The sequence below is a fragment of the Sus scrofa genome, chromosome 1, assembly GCF_000003025.6.
Source record: "Sus scrofa isolate TJ Tabasco breed Duroc chromosome 1, Sscrofa11.1, whole genome shotgun sequence".
Taxonomy (NCBI): domain Eukaryota; kingdom Metazoa; phylum Chordata; class Mammalia; order Artiodactyla; family Suidae; genus Sus; species Sus scrofa.
This window is the reverse complement of record NC_010443.5, coordinates 154,084,806-154,104,081: the sequence shown is the minus strand read 5'-3', so window position 1 is coordinate 154,104,081 and position 19,276 is coordinate 154,084,806. Positions and strand designations below refer to the sequence as shown.

At 37.3% G+C, this 19,276-nt stretch overlaps 1 long non-coding RNA gene across 1 annotated transcript in view; it reads left to right on the top strand.

Annotated features, from left to right (window-relative positions):
- Positions 2,354-19,276, top strand: part of LOC110257002 — a 42,700-nt gene continuing 25,777 nt past the window's right edge. The window contains exon 1 of the long non-coding RNA XR_002339115.1: positions 2,354-2,967. This is a non-coding gene — a long non-coding RNA (uncharacterized LOC110257002). The remainder of the gene's footprint in view (positions 2,968-19,276) is intronic.

Below are 19,276 nucleotides of genomic sequence, written 5' to 3'. Positions count from 1 at the left end.
ATTGGGGGAATGACAGAAGAGGCAACATGTTAACAACTGTAAATCTAAGTTTTTCATTTCACTCATCTTTCAACATTTCTGTAGCTCTGTAAATCTTCCAAATAAAACAAACCACACAAAAAAAAAAAAAAAAAAAAAAAGGAGTTCCCATTGTGGCTCAGTGGTTAACGAATTCAACTAGGAACCATGAGGTTGTGGGTTCGATCCCTGGCCTTGCTCAGTGGGTTAAGGATCTGGTGTTGCTGTGAGCTGTGGTGTAGGTTGCAGACACAACTCGGATCCTGCGGTGCTGTGGCTCTTGCATAGGCCAGTGACTGTGGTTCTGATTCAACCCCTAGCCTGGGAAACTCCGTAGGCCACAGGAGTGGCCCTAGAAAAAACAAAAAGACCAAAAAAAAAAAAATTTTAAAAGCAGACACATGGAATGCTACTACATTTCTCAAGGACACATGCAAAATAAGGATACAGATCAAACACTGCAAAATAATTTTCTATGATGACATAGGAAAACAGGAATAATGAAGCAGGAAAAAGAGATCATATTTCACTGTAATTTGAAATGACAACACATGTAGATGCCATTTTGCTAGTGGAGAATAAAACGAAACTAAAGAAAAAAATGGAATCATATTTCAAGATCAATCGAGCCCCTAAAATATTTGTTTTACTTTTTTCTTTAAACTTTTACCTCATCCAAACCTCGTTTATAAATTTGGTACACAAAATATCACAGAATAATATTTTCTTTTGTTGGAAACAACAGTATAATACATATTTGCTCAAATACATAATTGTACCAGGAACATCACTTGCATTTTTATTACTTTTAACACAGGGGTGTGAGCTAGAATGATCTGAGGTAGAAAAGGCCTTAGTTGGTATTTTTATATTAAAAAATTCATTTACTCAGAGGCATAGAGAGAGAGATTTTGAAATCTTGCTATTATCTCCAACCTTTTAAATTTTACACTTCTTTGCAGAATAAATATAATAGCTTGATGTAGTAATCACATAGATATTAGCATATGAAAAGCATCTACTTAATTTTGACTGCCAAACCTGTCCCAAAAAGGAGGATGAAAACATCAAAAGTATACCAGATCATCAAAGCAAGAAGCAGATCAGCAGCAAGTCCAGACATCAATAACAAGTTCCAATAAGACATTATATGTTAGCACTTCTTAATTCTACATCATTTGAATCACACTTTTTTATGCAAAACATAATAAAATCTTTTCAATAAAAAATGTCTGCATATGTAAATTGGTTATAAGAAGAGATTCTTGTGGAAGCTATACACTGCGAAATCACTACAACTGGGATTTTTCAAATTACAGGATTATAAAATTTAGGCAAGACAATGAAAAAGGAGGGAGATAACCAGTAAACTGCCTGAGCCAGCACTCAGTAATCTATCATCCTCACTTCACAGGTTTCCTTGCCCGAAGTTCCCAGGTTTTCCACATAAAAGAGCTCCAACTAAAATGGTAGTTTGCGGCTCTCACTTTGAAATACTGTCGATAAACTCAACCACCACCCAAGATTGTTTCACATTTGTAACTCATATTTTTTTTGCTTCAGAAACTCCCTGATGAAGCTCCATGAAGATCAGGAAGCTCCATGAAGATCAGAAACAGCAGCCCTGTTTCTCAAAAATACATCACTTCCCTTAAAGACAACATCAAAATTGTACCAGCTTTGGAGTCCACATCGTGGCTCAGCGGTAAATGAATCTGACTAGCATACATGAGGACGCAGGTTGGATCCCTGGCCTTGCTCAATGGGTTAAGAATTTGGCGTTGCCGTGTGGTGTAGGTCGCAGAGGTGGCTCGGATCTGGCGTTACCGTGGTTGTGGGTAGGCTGGCGGCTACAGCTCCGATTCAACCCCTAGCCTGGGAACCTCCATATGCTGCAGGTGTGGCCCTTAAAAAAAAAAAAAAAAAATTATGGTCTTTTGGAACCACAATGCTTGGACCTGTTAAATGAGTTAAACAAGGAGGCCATTAGCCTCAGGTGGCTCTAATGCCCTGGCGGCCTATCTCCGCAAACCAAAATCTAAGCCTGTACATGCCTCAAGGATACAAAACCCGCTAAGGACAACCAATCGCAAACAGCCACCTAGGCTTCAAACTACAGCCAACCAATAATTTCGTTACTTTGCTTCTGCACTTTTTCTACAAAAGCATCCGGCACCTGGCCCTGGAGTAGGCCTCACCACTTTCAGTTTGGTGCCATCTGATTTGAATGGATTTTTGTTCAATCAAACTCATAAAAGTTTGACTATGCCTCAGTTTATCTTTTAAAAGTTCTACAAACCAAAAGAACCCCAACTAACCCCCAGGCGCCGCGAGCAGCCGGTGGAGGTACCTGTTCCGCAGAGCTGGCTGCCTCCTCACTATCTCTGGAGGACGTGGGAACATCCCCGCCGCTCTCCGCCCACTTCAGCTGCTTTGCATCTTGAGCTTTCAGACTCAGGGCATTTCTTTTTCCAAAACGGGTCAGGAAACCATCTGGAGTTGGCCCAGGTCCGACTTTGAAACCGGACCCGTCCAACCTAGAAACCGGTCCGGTTCCGGTTCTGACCAATTCTAAGTCAGACTATTTCCGACTTCAGAACCAGCCCAGTCCACCTTCAGACTGGGTCTGACTGAAAACTGGCCCAGGGCCTGTGAGGCCTCAGGTGAATACAATTTTATTTTAAAGCTGAACAGCAGGTGAACCTTACCAAAGGGAATCCTGAATTACAGTGGCCGCGGTGGAGAACGTCTCTCTGAGAAAGTCTCAGTCCGTTTAGGCGAGCTTCGAGACAAAGGGCCTCAGCCAGTCACCGCAGCGTACCAACCGCAGAGGGAAGGTTATTTTCCGCCTCCGCGGTTGCTGGTGACCAGGATGAGAACTGAGAGGACACCCTGCTCACTCGGGAGCCTGCAGACGGCTTCCCAGGAAAATGGGGCAAGCCAACAAAGGTTAGAATTTCTACCTACATCCACTTTCCCAGCTCTCTGTCTGTAAGCCTGCTTGGGAAAAGAAGGTAAAATTGCCCGCTGTCCCTTCCTTTCCAAATTCAGTTTGGCAGGAAAAAGCATTTCTAAGAATTGGAGCTTTGAACTGTGACTTGTGAATTTGCTTTCAGGTACCCATTGGTTGTCTCTTCTTTCTCTCCCAGAGACACCTATTGCCTTCTTTGTCTTGTTTTGTGTCCGGAGAACTTGGCTTGGCAACTGAAGTGTGGGCTGCACCCAATTTGTGGCTAGGAGCCTACCACCTTTTACCAGCTCTCAGGAGAATGGTCTGAGTTGTTCTTTCTTTTGGTTTTCTTCTAAAGTGGCTCTGGATCTTGGGAAGGTGATTTCTTTTTGAGTACGCTTCTTGTGTCCATGGGGTTATTTAAAACTGTCATGAATATTTACCGTTTGTCTTGACAACACATTGGAAAGAATTTTTTTTTTTTTTTGTCTTTTTAGGGCTACATCCATGGCATATGGAGGTTCCCAGGCTAGGGGTTGAATCAGATTTATAGCTGCTGGCCTATACCACAGCCACAGCAATGCCAGATCTGAGCCATGTCTGCAATCTACACTACAGCTCACAGCAACCCCAGATCCTTAACCCAGTGAGGGAAGCCAGGGATCGAACCCACAACTTCATGGTTCCTAGTTGGATTTGTTTATGCTGCACCACGACCGGAATTTCAAAAGAATTTTTTTTAAGTCATTCTGAAGTCAGAAGTTGGCTGAATTGGAAGTTGATATTCAGAGCATGATTGGAACTTTTCTTGGCCTTCCCCCCAAGCTAAAATGAAACTAGGTACCCGGAGAGAGAAAAAAAAAAAAAAAATGTTTTTTAAATTCCAAAGACAAACTTATCTAACTCTAGAACATAGGAATCTTTAGACTTCTTTCTTAGTTGAAAATCTTTTCCCTGGTATAAAGAAGCAAGTTGAAGATAAAGTAGTTGGACAGGTGAGGCAGCCTAGAGAGCATTCAGGTTGCAAGTCCATTTGTTGAGAAATTAAAAATAACTGTACTTACAAGAACAGAAATGGGGCACTAGAAACAATTCAAAGCCCACCTATCTCCTCCCCACCCCCCATATATATATATACACACCAATCCCAAAACCTCCCATATTTATCTCAGAAGGCTTGAAGATATTGTAAAATTGTGATATTGGAAACAAAGGTCCTGGAGGAACTTGCATTCTTTCCTTGGGTCTTTGAAATGTAAATGTTTTACCCAAGCTACTCTAAGAACTGAGAGCCATTTCTTATAAGAAGAATAAAAAATGGAAAAGGCTATTTGGAAATGAGGTGAGTGAAAAATCTTAAAAACTCCAGAAATGTTAGTAGAAAGTTTAAGACATTTGAGCAGATAAATGTTATGACAGCTGCCAGAAACACGAATTGGATTCCACTGTTCTTTTATAAACTAGTGATTTTTGTGTTATCATATCTGTCTCATGGCTAAAATTTTAAAAAACAAAAACTATCAGATCTTTGTTTACATCTTCTTGTATGTTTATGTATTATGTTATGGGTGTGTGATATTATATATGTCTTAAAAGTCCAATCTAAGATTCCTTGTGAAAAGGTCCAGCAAAGTAGATTTTTAAAAAACCTTATGTAGTCAATCACTATTTTTGCACACGTATGTAAATAAGGAGGCTAAATTTAATGAGACTCAGTTTGACAAACAAATCAGTCTTACTGTGATCATCTTTGGTAGAAATGAGGGTGATTAGAGGAAGAAACTATTTCACTAGAAAATTATTAGACAACCTGTCAATATTGGATTCTAGTCCTGTTCATTGTCTATGAGATTTTGTTATGTATCCATAAACTGAACCGGATCCTAAATTCTTCCACTCTCCTTAAATATCTGGCTGTAACACCTCAAGCAAATGTTTCCAATTTTCTCCTAATGTTTCTGAGGTGAAACCACTAAGAAAAAAGGCTACCCTTGAACCTCCTTGGGAAGGGCCAGGCCAGGTCTTCCTCACCACCCAGACAGCAGCCAAACTTCAGGGACTTGAACCTTGGGTCCACAACCCACAATTAAAAAAGGGCTCCTCCAGGCTCTTGTAACTAAACACAAGCTGGAGATTTTAAATTAAAACTGACAAGGGAGGTCTCTTCTCATAATCAGATGGCATTTTTGAGGCAGACAGCTCTCCTAAGATCATGGACCAACATATTCACCCCCAATATGAAACCTTTATCTTTTTGCTACTTGCCTTTTTGCTCTTTTAATGCAGGGAAAGCTCCATAACTCTGGCAACTACTGCTCTATCCACTCTTAAGGCCATAGCTGCACAACAAAGTCCCTATACCTTCTTGCTAAGATGGTTTTAGATAATAGAAATGACTCAAATAACTCATTGGCTGACAGGGAGGAATCTGTGCCACAGCCAATACCCTCTGCTGGACCAGAATCAAAACCTTTGGTTTTGCAGCAAATATAAGAAATTAACAAACTGCTTGGCTAAAATAGGTTGATGCCCCCATGAGGTATGCTTTTGATTCATTTGATACCAACTGGTTTGGTTCATGGGGGCCCTGGTTAAGGAACATGCTGCAGTTTCCTGTTATCCTCCTCCTGATAGTTATTTGTATTCCCCCTGGTGCCCTCTTCTCTCAAAAGTCTTTACAGCTCTGTAGATGCCAGCAGCCCATTGCATGGTCCCACTGCACTGAGAAAAACTGAAACAAGGTAACAATGAGAGAAGTAAAAACAGTTCTTCCAGGGAAATGACACCATAACCCAGAATTCCACAGTGAGACAAGAGCAACTTAACTTTGAGGGTGGCACTAATGTCAGTACGTGGTCAAGCTCTCATATAGGAGAGGATGACAAAAAGGGGGAGGTGTTAAATTAATGAATCAAAGAGGTCATTAGACTGACTAAGGAGGCTCTAATGCCCTGATAGCCTATGTAAGCAAATCAAAACCTAATGCTTCAAGGTTATGAAATCAAAACTAAGGACAATCAATCCCATACAGTGTACTAGATTTTAGGCTATAGCCAATCAGTAATGTCCTTACTCTGCTTCTGTACTTTCTCTTTAAAAGCCTCTCTCAGGAAAGTGGTGGAGTGCTCTTAACCACTTTCAGTTTGATGATTTTTTGTGCAAACTCTTAAAATTTTTAATACACCTCGGTTTATCTTTTAACACTTCCATCCAAGCATCTTCTTTTTTATAGCCAGGAGTGTCACCCAACAATAACACCACCCCTTCCTCAATAAATGCCCTCCACCACATCTGCCAACTGAGCTTCATGCAAGTGTTGCAAGAGACTGACATTTTGAACACTATGTAGGGGTGTGGAAAAGGAAAATAGGGAGCTTGACAAGAGCAAAGCCATCTTGCCCCTACCATCCGTCTTGGTGAACTGAAGGTGACCCACACCAGGGCCCTGAGAAAAACAGTCATTAGGACTTGAGGAACTCTGGGCCCAAGTTGTTCTAAGGATATTTGAAAATAGCTAGATTGTACTTGAGGTTAATCATCAAAGTAACAATGTAAGACATTCTGCACAGCTATACATCTTTCTGTATCCTGAATGTAATTAAAAGTTAATGTAGCATGTTAGACACAAAAGCGAGCACTATAAATACATCTCTCCCTTTCTGTTCCAGGTCCATGATTGGGAAGTGATTCCCCATGGACCCGCCCCGGTGTTAATAAAGCTGTTCTCCATCTTCCTCTAGTGTCCTCTGAGGTGATTTCTGGGAATTCTACAACTATGGTGTAGACAGTGTGCCAGATAAAGTACTGAGATGAAGATTTCAGTGTACCAAGATAAAGATTTCACAGATTGTACAGGGTCCTTTAAAAAAATGCATGCCATCAAATTCCAGAGATGGGAATAGTAATTGCTATTTTATTTAACTTGTGAAGATTAAATGAGTTAATACATAAGTAGTATTTAAAAGAACAATCTGTTACATAGAAAGCAATCTAAAATTGTTAACAATTTTTAATCACTGTTTTTGTTGCCATTGCTGTTTTCAGTCCCTTTTATAGGTAGATAAATTAGCTTTGATAAAGTAGTTTAAACAAATATTATATGGTAAAATGATCCTGTAGGAGTGCAAGCAGGGTGACTTCTAATTTAAGATAATAGAAGGCAAACACATCACCCTTGAGAGGAAGCCAGGGGCTGAATGTTTCATTTGATGGGAGATGTATGAAGGAAAAAAGAGGCATAAGAAATGTTTTTAAATATAAATATAAGGGAGTTCTTTTTGTGCCTCAGCAGTTAACAAACTTGACTAGGATCCATAAGGATGCAAGTTCGATCATTGGCCTCACTTAATGGGTCAGGAATCTGATGTTGCTGTGAGCTGTGTGTAGGTTGCAGGTGTGGCTAAGAACCTGTGTTGCTGTGGCCCTAAAAAGAAAAAAAAAAAAAAAAAGCAGTAAATTTAAACACAAAAATAAATATTAAAAATATTTTATAAATAGATAGGAAATAGTGAAGGATTCTAAAAGAGTAGAATTACATTCAGGTTTTGAGCCTAAGTGCCAACAAAAATAATAGGCCAATATATTTAAAAACAATAGTAGGGTATCTGGAGATTACTCTATTTTATCAATAGAGTGGTGAGGGCACTTTAATTTGCTATTAAGTTGACTATGAGGAGAAATTATTTACTACACTGTATGTATGATTTAAATGAGCAAGAGGTAAATATAAGAATATTCAAAATACACTAATCATGCTCCCAGTATTTGTTAATGTTTTGCATTGAGAGCTTTAGTGCACTCTTGTATCTTTACAACAATCCATCAAATTGGTACTAAGACCTCATTCGGAAATGAGACAACTAAAGTTCAGAGCATTAGGATTAAATTTCTCAAGATTTTATGTAAATATATAAATATAAACTGTTACATTATTATTATACATTATATAATATAATGCAGCATATTAAATGTTAATATAATGTATTTATACAGTGCATATTACTATATCATAATATGTATCATAACATTTATATATCAATAAATGTTATATAGTCATAATAACAATGTATAATAATATGATACCATATATATATATCTAGAGACGGAATCAGCACATTAAAGCCTGTGCTGTTTCCAACATTCCATATTGACTAACAGCTTTAAAATAGCATTTATTTTTAAATTTAAACATTATAAAAATTTAAAGAAAAGATTATTTGAAAGCCCAAGTTATTATAAGCTATCTTTTATGTCATAATGAAAAGTACAAAGAAAAATACAAAATAAAGTGTCTCTAGCTAGACTCTGTATTAATATTTCTTATCTTAGGTTTACTCTTTTCATTTTGGTTTTTTGATTGTGTGGTATATTTCCACACAAGGAGTAAACTGAATTCCACATATCTTTAATTTAATCTTGAAACCTGACATATTATATTGAATTTCATTTGCTTGTAAGTGTTGTGCAGTATGAATTTCGCTCATCAAATTATGAAATTCAGTATGTTTTTCTTACAGCTAATGGAAAACATTTAAATAAATGACATTTTGGTCCACTATATTACATTTGGTGGTATGTCATAGATAAAAGTGGAAAAAAGCAAAAGTCTAAGGCATTTACATTTTTTAAAAGTAAGACTGCATTTTTTAATCTCTAACCTCCAAAGTTTTTTTTTCTAAAATAAAAAATTCTTAAGCTTGTACTACACACATTAGTTGACTATTTTAAGATGATAAGTGTTTCATTTATTAGACATTTAGCATAGTTAAAAACCAACACTTTAAAAAATGGACTGAGGGGTTTTTCCTGCCAATTAAAATGTATTGAAGGAAATTTAATGGCAGAAGTTGAGATGTAATTAGCTCAGAGCATAAAGCTGAGAGAAACTTGTCAATCCCACCTCCTCCTTCCTACTATCTTCACTCCCATTATATTGTGATCTCTCATTTTTAACTTCTTTGCAGCTTCCCACGCTCTCCCATTTGCCATGCAAGATCCACATCTATTAAACTCCTCCGTGTATCTTTCCAGCCTCTCAATCCTTCCTGTAATTAATGACTCCATTCTGACCAACTCCTCTTCATGGGCCTCCATCCACCTAGATGATGGTAGTAAATCTCTTCTTTCTATACCTGGTGCCTTATTCACCATCCACTGAATTAGAGAGCTCTAGATGGTCTTATGCAATTCTATCATTTCACAAATGCTGAATTTGTCCACCTAAAATTTAATTCATCTCATTCTCTAAAATTTTGGAAGGACAGATATGCCAAAGGGTACTGTTCTGAGGAGAGACAGCAGTTACCATGTCACCATCACACGTGTCCCCTTTCTCAGGGAGCTCAGAAAGGGAATTCCCCTCATGCCAGCCTTGTTCAGACTTTCCTTGTCTCTTGCCTACATTTCTTCAGTTTCCTCACCTCTCTATCTCCAAGCATATCATCCTTCAATTCAACCTCAACACTGCTACCATAGCAGACTTCCTAAAATACCTCTCTGCCCAGGCTAAGCTTCAGGTCTAACCTATAAAATATAGTTCTAACTCTCAACTAAATGTTCAGGCTCTCTCATGATCAAGTAACAAGTTATTTGCTAAACTACTTCTACTAGTCTCATAAGAAATCCCCCTAATTCTGAACTGGTCTTTTAGCAAACATTGAAGCAATGTTATATATAATGTTTAGGCCCTCAAGATTTTACTGCCTTAAATAACCATTCTTATCTACACCTACCTTTCCTTCCAACCAACTATCACACTGGAATGAAGATTATGACCACAACTTTTAGTATTATCTCCCTTGTCAAACCCCTATTCACTTATTATCTACTATGCTCCTTTGGCTTTTACTAATCCTATCTCATAATACTAATTTTATATAAATGTATTGTCTCCTATGGGATATAAGCTTGTTGAGGATAGAGAAAATTCCCAGTAAATTTAGGTCACTTGTGATTGAGAAATTAAGATGATTCAGGTATACATACCAGGGAATTTGGGCATTAGAAGCAAAATAACCAAACTTGGGTTTGGGGGTTTTATTTTGTGATTTGGGCTTTTTTTTTTTTTTTTTTTTTTTTTTGGTTTTTTTGTTTGGTTGGGTTTTTTTGGCTGCACCAATGGCATGTGGAAGTTCCCAGACCGGGGATCAAACCCACGCCAGAGCAGCCACCCAATTCACGGCTGTAGTGATAATGCTGGATCCTAACTGCTGTGCCACAAGAGAACTCCATCTGGCCAATATTTATTTACTCTCAACTTTGCTTATGAAAGATGTTAGATTACAGGAACTTTTAAAAACTGAGTAGGAAATAGTCTGCTGTGTTCTCAAGAAAATAACAATACAGTCATAATATACATGAATATAAATAATTATATCTCAAAAAATGCAACTTATCTTAAAATGCTGTAGAGAGAGAAATAACACCTTGTATTTCACTTTAACCTTTAGTATACATACTAGAGTCGCCATCAGCGATAAGCGTCACTTTGAGATAAGGAATCTGAAACATTTTAATAAGGAGGAAGTAAATTAGAAATTCTTCTGAGACATATCTTCAATAAATTATCCATGCAGACTGTTAGAGATACTGCCAGGTGCTCAGAAATAAAATGTTAAATCTTGTATCCCAGAAGAGTAGACCTATGTCAATAAATTCAGTTGTTTTAATCTTAGATTATTTCATATAATACCTTTAGCACCTAGTCTCATTAGTATAAGCCTCAAGACTCCTAACTAGCAAGATCCTGCAACTATTTTAGCGCAAAAGCTCTCTCCTTTCTTACCAGCTCCTGTAGATCAGGACAATTCTGGCATCCATGCAAGTAACATAGTGGAGGAGGGAGGATCTAGCCAAAAACAATTGCTATCCTTTTGTGAAACCACTATCCAAATGTAATCATTGAAAATTTTGGGGAGGTGAGCTCTTATTTTTCAGACAGGAGTAGAGGGTGGAAGAGTTGAAGGGGTGGGTAGGTGGGCTTTCTCGAGCAAGGAAGATTTAAGATTTAGGGGAGTTGAGAGTTTCGGTTTTACTTGTTTCTTCCTATGTTCCCCATTTCATGATTTAGGCTCCAACTTTTGACCCACCAAGGCTCCTAATGTTTCTATTTGAGGTCTGGAAATGTTGTGCATGGATGTGCACTGAAGCTTTGCAACTGTCCCACGTGGGCCCTGAGCCTGAGGCTTAAACACAATTTCCCTGCAGCAATATGAGTTAAGGGACATTTTTTAAGCTCCATAAAGACTTCTTACTTTCCTCTTTTTACCTGCTTCCTCTTGTGTGTTAGAAAATTAATAAATTTCAATTGGTCTTTTTCTCTATGTGCTCTTACAAGGCCATTAGAAACAGCTAGGCACAGTATACAGTGATAATATCATTACCATAGCAAATATGTGCTATAGCCACGTTACCTTTCCACTAGTTGCCTCCCACCAATGTTCTATCCCATGCCATCACCAGTGACAATCTGAATAATTATTGACAGTACCAGATGACATATTTTAGCACTGTCTCATTTTTCCTGGTAAGTTATATACATGCTAATGCTTATTAAATATCTGTGCAATGTAATCCCCACATTCCATCTTGACATTACCATCCTACCCACTATGGTCTCACTTAATACTCTTTATTTTATAACTTAAATTTACAGCAGAAAATGTATGTCAACAAAAAATTAGTGATTAACAACACTTTAATGCTGACTATAAAGGTGTTTAGAGAAACCAGTAAGGGGAAGCATCCCAAGACCAGCAATATGAGAAGCTGTCACCTAGGACTGAGTGGGCTAATAGAGAGATAGTTACTTGACTTCAGCAGGACCCAAGTGGGCCATCCAAAGAAGAGCCATAGGATTTGTCTTGGAAATAGGGTAGCTATAAAAAAAATACCCTAATCCCTTTTGCTGATGCCCTCCAACCTTCTGTGAGTGTGACTCTGTGGCCAAATCCTACAGGAAACCTGGGGAAGAGAGTCTATAAAACCCAACCTTTTGATTCCTGAGCAGATCAGAGTAGATTGGATGGCAACTGGTTGAGAAAATTAGGAAAGAACATATATCATCACTTCAAGTAGACATGAAAAAGTAACTCTGGTGTCTCCTTCGAACAGAATTTTAAGCAGTATTTACCTATACAATAGTTGAATATATTTTGTCCTTTTAAGCATAAATTCCCTTTTATCCACTAAGTGGATAAAAGTTTCTGTAAAAGGATTCTTAACCAAAGTAGCTTCCTTCTAAGCTTGAAGAGAATTTCCAGGATCAAGAGTAGCTTTCTAAATAATTTAGAGCCAATGAAACAATACAGTTACATTTAAGATTGGTATCATTTCTAAAGTAAAATGATTTAGGAGTTCCCGTTGTGGCACAGTGGTTAATGAATCCGACTAGGAACCATGAGGTTGCAGGTTCGATCCCTGCCCTTGCTCAGTGGGTTAACAATCTGGCATTGCTGTGAGCTGTGGTATAGGTTGCAGACGCGGCTCGGATCCTGCGTTGCTGTGGCTCTGGCATAGGCCGGTGGCGGCAGCTCCAGTTGGACCCCTAGCCTGGGAACCTCCATATGCCGTGGGAGCGGCCCAAGAAATGCCAAAAAAAAAAAAAAAAAAAAAAAAAAAAAGACAATAAATAAATAAATTAAGTAAAATGATTTAGAAATATATTTGTTCTTTTTAATATAGACAATACCTTCACAAGTACAGAATCCTTTGGAAGTGAATGACTGTAAGGTACTCAAAGTTAGGAGATCCTGTATGCCAAGGAGGACAGATCTGGGCCTCAATTAACATAGCAATACTAGGCAGCTCACAGGTGCATGTGTGTGATTAAAATCAAGAAGGGTGGGAGTTCCCTTCTTGGCGCAGGGGAAGCGAATCCAACTAGGAACCATGAGGTTGTGGGTTTGATCCCTGGCCTCATTCAGTGGGTTAAGGATCTGGTGTTGCCGTGAGCTATGGTATAAGTCGCAGCCACAGCTCAGATCCTCAGTTGCTGTGGCTCTAGCGTAGGCTGGCAGCTGTAGCTCCGATTAGACCCCTAGCCTGGGAACCTCCATATGCCATGGGTGCAGCCCTAAAAAACAAAAAAAGTCATGAAGGGTGAAGTGATGGGAAGGGAAGAGTGAACACCAGGGACAACTCATTCACTAAGGACTGAATAACTTCCATCCCACTTATCTTAGGTAGAGAATGCTCACCCTAAATGCTAAGCCTTTGGATGTAGAGTGATAATTGCCCCTCAGTTGGTTATGACAATGTAAGCTGTAGATTAATTAGCATATATTTAGAGAATTGGTTTCAAAGAAAGTGGAAACAGAAACATTCACAACACACACTAGCTGTGATGCTGGAAAGGAAGACATTGATATCACTACTAAATAAAGCACTTTAAATTTCAAAATAAAAGCAAAAAAAAAAAGAGAATTTACCGTGATGTCCACATATCAGTATGTGCTTTCTGACAGTTTTTAAAATTTGGGTTTCACAGAAGCTTCTTTCCTGGGGCCTCTAGAGCCAGACTGCCTGAGTCTGGGTCTCAGTACCATCATTGACTAATAGTATGACTTTGAACAATTTATTTCATACCTCTGTACCTTATTTACTCACCTGGGAATTAGAGTAACAAGAGTACCCACCTAAGGGTGTTGTTGTGTGCATCATGTGGATATGAATGCATTTGAGTTAGAAGATATAATACATACCATGTGCTAGCTACTTTCACTATTCTATATAAATGTGGTAGTTTCAAAAGAAAAGTATAGATCTATGATTAAAATGTAGATGGGTTAAAGGGAGGTGAACAAAGAGACAGAATGCAGCAATAAAATTTACTAAAGCCTATACTTATCTCTTGAAAAGCAGTAAAAATTTATAAATAACAAAAACTACGAATGAAGTGAAACTTATATTTTCAAATATTAGTAATAAGCCTAGTATATACCTTGAATATTTACCAGACTGAACATAGTTAATGTTAATGGCTGACAGAACATACAAATGTTAAAGAATAAATAAATAGGAGTTCCCTTCATGGCTCAGCAGTTAACAAACCTGACTAGGAAGCCTGAGGATGTGGGTTTGATCCCTGGCCTTGCTCAGTGGGTTAAGATATGGTGTCACCATGAGCTGTGGTGTAGGTCGCAGATGTGGCTGGGATCCCACCTTGCTGTGGCATAGGCCAGCAGCTGTAGCTCCAATTCAACCCCTAGCCTGGGAATATCCATATGCCGCAGGTGCCGCCCTAAAAAAGCAAAAAAGAAAAAAAAAAAAAAAGAAAAAAAAGAATCAATGGATAAAAAGGAAGAATGCTTAATATCATAACCTATAATACCCAGAAAAAGTGAATTTAAAATAAGTTGTATATCTCAAATACGCAAATTTGTAAAGAATACAAAAGGAAAAGAAATTTAATTTTCATCTCTAGAAGGTAGAACAATTTTAAAAACCAAGGGAAACTAGAAGTAGGAAACTAATAAAGGTAAAGCTAGTGGGAGTTCCCGTTGTGGCTCAGTGGTTAACAAATCCAACTTGGAACCATGAGGTTGCGGTTTGATCCCTGGCCTTGCTCAGTGGGTTAAGGATCCAGCATTGCCGTGAGCTGTGGTGTAGGTTGAAAACATGGCTTGGATCCTGGGTTTCTGTGGCTCTGGAGTAGGCCTGGGGGTACAGCTCCGATTAGACACCTTGCCTGGGAACCTCCATATGCCAAGGGAGTGGCCCTAGAAAAGACCAAAAAAAAAAAAAAAAGATAAAGCTAGTGAAAACCAAAATATAAAAAGTTATTTGACAATGCTGTAGCTCAGGTCACAACTGTGGTGCAAGTTCAATCCCTGGCCCAGAAACTTCTGCATGCCACAGGCACAGCCAAAAAAAAAGGGGAGGAAAGAAGAAGAAGAAGAAAAAAGTTATTTGAAAAACTAAATAAATCTGCAATATGTTACCTTGAAATGATAACATTGTCATCATGACAAGATCAGGAATGAAATAGGAATCAAAGGCATAGATATAGAAGAAAACAGGGTATTTACAGACACATAAGTGTACTATATTGTAGTCAGTTTGAAAAAAATAGAAAAAATTATGATTTCTTAGCAAAATACAAGTCACACAAATCAAATATAAAAAATAGGAGAAAGTGAATAAGCCACTTATCACTGATAATATTAGAAGTTTTTAGAGCTTTGCCATTGGAAAAGGCACTAGAGCAAATGAATTCACAAATGAGTTTCTTTCTGTCTTTGAAAGAGCAGGTAATTTCAATATTGTTTACGATAACCCAGGCCATGAAAAAAACTGAAACTAAAAACTTGTAATTTATTTTATGAATATAACACTCCCCAAAACTGACAAAAGGAAAACCAAAAACTAATCTAACTCAAGAGGTGATATGCAGCTATAACAAGCATACTAGTGAAAACACCCAAGAAGGTACAAAAATACATATGCAGTGTCTAGATCATGTCTGCAAGATTTGCTCAATGTTAGAAATTGTTTAGCACATTTTACAACAATAACTCATTACAGAAGATAAACCATATGATGATATGAATAGATAATGCAAGTACATGATAAAAATTCTGTGGCTATTAATAAAAACTGTATTTATAATGGAAAAATTTTCCTTGGGAAATTAATAAAATTCTTGCAATATTTTGTTGCTACAGAGACTTGCATTTCATTAGATAAAATAAATGTTGCTCCTGGAAGTAAAGGCACTTGATTACAAAAGACCCCTGGAGCTTTTAGCTTTGTTTCAATGTCACTTTAAAATACTAAAGATGGAGCATTAATTAAACATAAAGAAGTAAGATTTAAATATTAACTTGCAGACAACCAAGAGTTGTTCTTAAAGGAGAATAAGAATCAACAGCTTGGGATTGCTTGGGGGAAGCTTAATTCACACTACATGATTTACTTCAAGACAGTATTTTCCCCAAATACATCTGAATTACCCCAGTTAATTCTGAATAATATTGTGGAAGGGGCAAAATATTTTCAATGAAAATGTGTAGTTCTGAGTGTTTTTTTTCACTTCTGCATTTAATATATATTTACAGATCTAAGGTGGAGCAAATGCAGTGGTGGCCATTTATTATCAGAGATTATTTCCCTGATTTGGATTTAGAGGCATTGCATTTTGAATATAAACCATGGTGTTAAAAAAAAGAAAAATGAGTAATTTGGTCCAGTTCATTATCTTATACGCTACTAATTAAGTGAATGGTGTGTTACTTTATTCATGTCTTTGTACCGTCAGATCTAAAAAACAAAAAAAAAAGGAGTAGGAATTATGAGTTGGTAATTCCAGTTTATGGTTTTTTTTCTCAACCCTTTTTAAGCCCTGTCAGTTGAAGTCAGTTGAATTTAACAGTATTTTGATATCATGAATTATACTCACTTTAACTGAAGGTACTTGCACTTCTATTTGCTGCAATAGGCATATGGTAGGACCCTATTTATAATCACAGAAAATTCATGGAATTAAAACCAAAATGTGAACTCATCTGTTCTTTCATGAAATAAAACATAATGATTAAACTGTTCAAAAGGTGCTATATCATAGAAAGTATAACAGTGGGAGTTCCTGTCATGGCCCAGTGGTTAACAAATCCAACTAGGAACTGTGAGGTTGCAGGTTCAATCCCTGGCCTCACTCAGTGGGTTAAGGATCCGGAATTGCCACGAGCTGTGGTGTAGGTTGCAGATGTGGCTTGGATCCCAAGTTGCTGTGGCTCTGGCATAGGCTGGCAGCTGCAGCTCTGATTAGACCCCTAGCCTGGGAACCTCCATATGCCATGGGTGTGGCCCTAGAAAAGCCAAATAAATAAATAAATAAAATAAAAATTTTAAAAATTAAAAAATAAAGTCTAACAAATTGAGGGGGGATTATCACCCTTTGCCATTCAAAAAACTCAATCTTCCTAAGATTATAATTTGTAAAATGTAAACTTCTGAACTGTATATACATCAGCTTTATTCACCTCAGAATGAAATCACTGTCTGCCCCTGAAAATAAATACCCAGTGGTACCAACTATATATTCATAGTGTCAGTGAATTAGATGTAGGATTTTAAAAGCAGCCTTTTTCACAACATAACTTATAAGGACATAAATAGAGAATCTTTAGTGTCTGAAATCTTTAATTATCAATGATTATCATTTAAAGGCCTTGCTCTCAGGTCTGAGGATAAGGAGCAGAAACACTGTCGCTTCTCTAGAGAAATGTACTATCTAGATAGAGTACAGACATAAAAATCAAAATTATATTGGGATAGGCAGAGAAGAATTACATTGGCAAGATGGCCTAATAGAATGTTTCAGCAATTACCTGTTAGAACTAATAAATGATCTCAGTAAAGTTTCAGAATACAAAAATCAACATATAAAAATCAGTTGCATTTCTCTACAGTAACCACAAACTATTCAAAAAAGAAATTAAGAAAACAATCCCATTTACAATAGTATCAAAAAAAAATAAAATACTCTGGAATAAATTTAATAAATCTTAAAGAGGTGAAAGATATGTATGTTGAAAGCTATTATACATTAATAAAAGAAAGTAAAAATATGCAAATAAATGAAAAGATATCCTACATTCATGGATAAAAGAAAATTAATATTGTTAAAATGTTTATACTTGACCCTGAATTGCCAAAGCAATTTTGAGAAAAAAAAGAACAAAGCTGGAGTCATCACAATCCCTGACTTTAGATTATACTACAAAGCTACAGTAATCAAAATAGTACAGTACTGGCACAAAAATAAACATAAAAATCAACGGTGCAGAATAGAGGGCCCAGAAATAAACCCACACGCTTATGGTCAGTTAATCTACAAGAAGGGAGGCAAGAATATACAACAGAGAAAAGACATTGTCTTCAATGAGTGGTTCTGGGAAAACTGGACAGCTACATGTAAAAGAATGAAAGTAGAACATTTTCTCATACCATATACAAAAATAACTAAAAAAGCCATACATGTAATACCTGAAACCATAAAATTCTTAGAAGAGAGCATAAGAAGAACAAATTTTGACATAAACCATAGCCATATTTTTTGGGTCTGTCTCCTAAAACAAGAGAAATAAAAGCACAAATAAACAAATGGAACCTAATTAAACTTAAAAGCTTTTGCACACCAAAGGATGGCTCCAACAAAGCAAAAAGACAGCCTACTGAATGGGAGAAAATATTTGCAAATAATATGATTGATAAGGGATTCATATTCAAAATATATAAACAGCTCATACAACTCAATACCCAAAAAAACACAAAAAATGGGCAGAAAAGAAGGAAACCTTGTCATTTACAACAACATGAATAAACCTGAAGGATATTATGACAAGCAAAATAAGCCTGACAGAGAAAGATAAATACTGAATCATCTCACTTCTGTGTATATGGAATCTAAAATTTGAACTCATAAAAGCAGAGAGTAGAATGGTGTTGGCTAGATGGTGGAGAATGGGGGAAATGGGGAGATATTGCTCAAAGGGTATCAAGTTTCAGGAGTTCCCGTCGTGGCGCAGTGGTTAACGAATCCGACTAGGAACCATGAGGTTGTAGGTTTGGTCCCTGCCCTTGCTCAGTGGGTTAAGGATCCAGTATTGCCGTGAGCTGTGGTGTAGGTCACAGACGAGGCTCGGATCCTGCGTTGCTGTGGCTCTGGCATAGGCTGGCGGCTACAGCTCCGATTGGACCCCTAGCCTGGGAACATCCCATATGCCGCGGGAGCAGCCCAAGAAATGGCAAAAAAAAAAAAAAAAAAAAAAAAAGACAAAAAAAAAAAGGTATCAAGTTTCAGTTAGAGAATGAATAAACTGGAGATCTGATCTTTAGTATGAAGACTATAGTTAATAATGATGTATTATATACTTGGAATTTGCTAAGAGAGTAGATCTGAAATGTTCTCACCTCCACAGCAAAAGAAATGGTGACTATGTGAAGTGATGGATATGGTAATTAACATGGTTGTAATCATTTCACAATGTATATGTATAAACAAAAATCACATGTTACACCTTAAATATACACACTTTTATTTTTTATTGTAAAGCTGCAAAAATTATACTGAGAAAAGAGCTGTGCTATAAATTTGTAGGCTATGACTAGAGTCAGAGGTGTCCCAGGAGGGAACATTTGGGACAAGAATAGAAAAACAAAAAAGAGACTAAGCTGTAAACAGAAAGAGTAGAAGAAAGGGAGAATGACAACTCAAGTTAAAGCAGTGGTGATTGGTAAGGTGAAAAGAGGATAGAATTTAGAGCTGCTTCAAAGATAGGACTTGTAAGACTTTTTACTAGTTGGATA